Genomic DNA, 6000 nt, shown 5'->3' on the forward strand with positions numbered 1-6000 from the left:
GTAATCAGCGAAAGCTGGGAATGCAAACAAAGACAGGAAGTGAAGTGAACTGAAATGAGAGACAGGGGTAAGTAACAAAATAACGCAGGAAGTGACACAAAATTTGCAAAACAGAACATCACAACACAATTTAGGCAGAAACCAAAAACCAAACACAAGGAAAACGACAAGTCTAAAAACACAACGATTAATCCAACATAAGATCCACAAAGATAACTCACAAACCAAACACTGGCTCTATGTGAAGTCATGCTCAGATATGAACCATAGAGTAACTTTGGGGTTTGAATGTGTCTCACAAGCTGTGCATATTCATTGTTACATCAAATCAAGTGTGAAAAGACCCCAAAAATGTCTGATGTGTTGTCACTGAAATATGAGGGTGGATTTGGAAAATAATCTCAGTGCATCATGGGAAACTGCAAACAATCCCTGAGTAAGGAGGCGTTCAGCTTTATCTGAGAAGGTCACTGACTCCCCGGCCATGTTATCAGTCTCTCGACATTATGGTGGGGGTACACCGAGGTGGTGGAGTTCAGGAGGGGGGAGTTAGGGGCATGTGTACTTTTACTGTGTCATGACCCCACTGGCTCCATCGCGCCTGAACTTTGAACCCAAACAAGAAGTGCCCTGATATGCAGTTCTCTCATGGGGCCACTAGATGCCAGGTCTCACTCTGAAGTGACTTGGTCGTATTTTTCAGTGTTTACAACCTTTTGACTTCAGATTGTTTTTGTTTTTGTTCAAATATTATTTCCGTTGGTATTTAACCAGTAAGCAACGCAACAACAAATCTCCACCTAAACCACAACCAACCCTCTCCAACATCCTCTCGTGGTTGCAAAGAATCGAGAGAAAGAAAATAAGTAATTTTATGAAAATATATATACATTTAACAACAATTAAACAATTAATAAATAAATAATAAAGTACATCTTATGCCAAGATAATTACACTCATGTTAACAATCCCGGTATAGACAGAGAAAACTGGACTAATCCAGAGGTGTATAATCTACTCTCTAGGATTGATAATGATCTGAGGTTCTTTGGACAAATAAAACAAAAAATGAATAATTAATACTAATGTTTTCAACTGATTTCACCATTTTGAGTGGGCGCATCGATGACGTTTGTAACGTGTGACGGATGCAAAACTGAAAGAAACTAAAAAGAACACAAATACCTTGCAATGGAAAAGTGGTCTTGAACACCCTAACCCTAACCCTTCGACGAAGATGTCAACTTAGAAAGAGCGAGATTCAAGAGATTTTGGTGATAAGGTCGGGGTCAATGTCCTCTAAACAAAAGCATGTTATTTCCACAGCGGAATGTGTCTTATAGATCTTGTCTGCTCTACCCAGACGTCACCCCTCAACTGAATGCACCGGAGACTTTCCTGTTGGTGTGAAAACGTCTGACCCAGAGAATCTCCATACTGCTCCTGTGGTGACATCCAAGTGTCCGTAAGCCCCGACATTCAAATTCGACTGGAAACCTCGTCATTTAGCCTTTTTATTGCCACAGTCTCCCCCAGTGTCATCTATATTTTAAAGCACCAAATGCAAGGATGTTATGGCAGGAATTCATGCTGGAAATACGTGTTTCATGTACTGAATACATCCCCCCACAGTAAATTAATAGGAAGTAACTGTGCCATTGTTTTACATGTCAGTGTTGTCTTCAAGCCAATTAATTCTGACAGTCCCAGGCCGCAAACTTTGCTTTTGTGCTGTAGTCACGGTTACTGTTAGCCTCAAATTGACATGTACTGTCCTCCAGGGCTGTTTGACAACAATATGTGTAATTGTTTTCAAGATGGACCGTGTAGATGAATCCAAGGAATCCAAGAGTTCTGAAGGAGTTGATGTGACCTTTCCTCATTATATTTTAGAGCAGAGAAAGCAAAAACCTCATTAATGGAACGGTTATTGGTAAAACTTTTCATTTAATAATGTGAAAACTGCTTTTTTGTGTGCCGTTTGCTTGAGGCTCTGAAACCAAAACTGGTGAAATCAGTTGAAAACATTAAGATCCACATGGTGGCACAAACTAAAGCTCACAAATGAACAACCGTACTAAAACTGTGTGTGGGGGGAATGTGGTGCAGGATAAAATAAAAATCTGGATCTAGTGAATTTAAATGTTAGGGGACAGTGTGGCCTTTACTAGTTTGAGACTATGCTTATAAATAATCGAACAAGCTAGAAAAAAAGTGTCAACTGACTGATTTTTTTCCCTTTAGAAAAAGCCAGGGTAGCTGCTTTTATGCCATATTTAGCATAAAGAGATGAGAAAGTCCCCGTTCTTTTTATCTACATCTCTGCATGAGGGCAATGATGTCAAACTCTTGCTTTAAAGAGATGTTAAAGAGACATCTGAAAGAACCTTTTAGAACTTAAATAGGGCTAAATTGAGACTAAAGAATGAACTGTGGCCTGTGGAAGTTGTTTTTCCAATAGCACATTTTGTATGACACAAAACTGAATTAGCTTTTTAATGAAACAAATAATTACACATTGGCCTGTGTATTGTCGCAGTTTCAGGGTTCTGTGAACTGAGTTCAGGAACAGGTCTTTATTTGCAGCGGCTCAATTACTGGAGGTCACATTTCCAGTTTCAGAAAGAAAACTGCAACCAGCATCACCACAGGACAAACAAACAGCCCATTCCAAACAGACAGGTTAAGAATGGGTACTGAACGAGTGGTGACAAAACCAGACACCGGCAAGAACCACACAAACAATCAGATTCATTGTTCAATTAAGCTCCATTCAATGGAATGTGCTGTGAGTGATACAAGCTTCACAGCGAATCGTAACACCTCAATCCACAAGATCAGACTCATTAAAAGAGATGGGTTAGTGTGTGTGTGTGTGTGTGTGTGTGTGTGTGTGTGTGTGTGTGTGTGTGTGTGGGGGGGGGGGGGTTGTGTGTATTTGTGTGTCCTGTGTGAGTGTGTTAGGTCCTAATTAAAGCACTGGCAGACATCAGTTATTTTCATTGGTCTTCTTTACTCCGACTGATCCAACCTTCACCCTCTACGCGTAATTGAGACCAGATGCAAACTGCCTGAGGGTTTCTCAATAAAGAATATTGATGGGACCCCAGAGAGAAAGAGAGATGTATGTCTCTGTGTGTGTGTGTGTGTGTGTGTGTGTGTGTGTGTGTGTGTGTGTGTGTGTGTGTGTGTGTGTGTGTGTGTGTGTGTGTGTCCATGACATGGTTAGAGGATCAGATCAATAAAGGTCAATTAGACAATTTACACAGTTCACTTGGATCCGTCCCTCTCTTGATTTCCTTCCCCTCCTCCTTCTTATTTTCTCCTCCATTTCTGCCATATTCCCTCACCTCGTTTCCCGACAACAGATTTATCTTTTTGAAATCTCTCCTTCCCCTCTCTCGCTCTGATTGTGCAACAGGACTACACGTTGGCCAAAATCGTAATCTTTATGACAAAAACAAGACACCGCAGCGCCAGGGTGGACCGCAGTAGTTATCGTCCCTGTGCTGTCTTCTTGGAAAGCACACATGTGTACTATAACTGTTTCCTATAATTTCAGACTGCTCATGACATCTGCCCACTGGAGATGATTCTATTTCTATTGACGGAAATATATAATATGAAAATCCCCTTTGTACAGATCACAGCAAATCAAATTTATGTGTGGAGCGGTGTTATTAGCTGTGTTAAAAATACATTACAATATAAGTACATGACCATGACCACCCATAGTGGCAGCCTCTGAGACCAGATGCTGTAAAGGATTTGCAAATAATGAGCAAATACATGTGGTGAAAAAAACTAAGGCCTGCTTTAATGCCGTTTATTTAGTCTCACTCAAGCACACAGAACAGTATCTGTGAGCGGCAGGCGTACTAGCAAGCCAGCATTTCTGCTGTGTGTGCTCGGATGCGGCTCTGCAAGCACGGGGAACGAGACGAGCGCAAACTCGCCCGTCACTACGCGCTTGCAGTCGCTCAAGTTGCGTTTTGAGACATAGAAGGCCGGGGACAGTGGCTGATGCTCCCCTCCTTTGATTGGTCACTTTGAACCCTCTTCGTCTTGGGGGCAGTTGGAGAAAACAGAGGGGACATTGAGACAGGTATACTTCTATAATACCGTTAACACGTCTAAATAGGGCATAAGCTTTTTTATCAATAGAAGTGGTATGATATGACCTTGCCTCCAAATTCAAAAAATCCAATCTGATGAGCGAGTGACTGCCGGGCGGTATTGAGCAGTCGTAAGCGTGTCTGAGCCTCGTGCTCGCGGAACCGCAGTTGTGCAGAAAAACTTGCTCACTAGTATGTTTTTGCACTCGCAGACGCTATTCTGTGCACTTCTGGCCTTTGGTGCGTTCCCAGTTTCTGGCGCATTTGTGAAGAAAATACCTGCAAGCTTAGCGGGTTTACCTGCATTTAAAAAACCTGCGTATACCCACTAACTTTGGTTAAAGAGGTATTAATGAAGTAGGAGTTTAAGGTGTTCTTACTTCACTTAATATCTAACTTTTTACTTCAACTTTAAGACATTCCTAAGACAAACAAGTCACTTATCAGACTGCGACTGTCCCATATTAGTTTTCAGAAATATTGTTATATATATATATATATATATATATATATACTAGATAAAACACATGATGATGTTATTACATTGCATTACGCTAGATCAAACTTGTGATTCTCAAAGTGTTCGTCTTGTGTCCACCTACAAACAAGAGTCTACAGAAGCTGTGCACGGTGGTAGTCTGAGCTCTGGTATGTGGTGAACTGACATGAAGGGGGACGAGCATCTGTGCACATTAAGGCTGCACTGGAACATATCTGATTCTCTATAGATACGTTTTTCACCTCTCAGTGTGAAAAGCCATGGATCTTTCTTATCTGTGCTTGGTACGTGTAAAAAACAACATTTTCAAACAAACAAATTGTGTCACTTTTAGAAAGATTTCCTGAAAGCGGTTCCAAGGATATCTTTTCAAAGGTTGCTTTTTCTACCGACCAGGTTGCAAAGTGGGTAATGTCTGCACTCCTCTCAGCTGCGGCTTGTTGCTTGCTGTGTCGGAGCATACTTCCACACAAACCAGAATGGTTCGTATGGAAAGGAAAAAAAGAATCGACCCTCCCTATCCTTTCTGTTTTTGTTTTCTGTTTTGCAAGATCTAAAAACATATCTTTCCACTTCATTCTGTATCGTAAAAACGGACCAAACCCATCCATCTTCATTTAGGTCCCTCGAGGGAAACAACAAAATCGAGATTCCCATTGGAAATTGTCCCAGGATCATGCAGGGGGCAGCGCATACGACCAGATGAGGTTTATCAATGAGCTGTTTTTAGGTGCTGGGGATCCGATGATGGGCCGAGTCTCACAGTGATAACATACCGACTTTTGTCTGATTGGCCACGAGGCTCTTCAGTGTACACTAAATACAGAAACAGCTGCAGGAAACTTGCAAAAGAAAAAGTTGAAAACAGAGAAGTAACAGAGAACATGATCATCTCTCCTGGAAAGTTTATGGGAATTTCTGCAGTGTGGGTTTTGGCCATTGTTGCCTTGATCTGCTCGTAATGTTAGGTTAACGTGAACCACATGCATTATCTATACCGCTTATCCTTCAGGGTCATGGAGGGGGGTTTGAGCCAAGGTGGGGTAAACCCTGGAGTATCACAGGGTCAACATATGGACACAAACAACCATTCACGCTCACATTCACTGCTACTGTTACAGCCAAACAAGAATATTTGTGCATAATCGGAAAAAGCAATTTCCATAGAAATGGTCTTAAACAGTATCTGCTAAGGGTACCCTGCTGCTCTTTCTTGGGCAGATTTTTAAATAAACTATGTAGTAACATCCCCTGACACATCTCAAACAAGATAATGTAATCATTGTTCTGCCTTCTACTATCGTGGGATGGGAGGACGACTTGAAAAAGTGGCCTCAGATAACGTATAGCGCCACAACCGGTTCAGAACGTATAACAGCTACGACT

The sequence above is a fragment of the Hippoglossus hippoglossus genome, chromosome 19, assembly GCF_009819705.1.
Source record: "Hippoglossus hippoglossus isolate fHipHip1 chromosome 19, fHipHip1.pri, whole genome shotgun sequence".
NCBI lineage: Eukaryota > Metazoa > Chordata > Actinopteri > Pleuronectiformes > Pleuronectidae > Hippoglossus > Hippoglossus hippoglossus.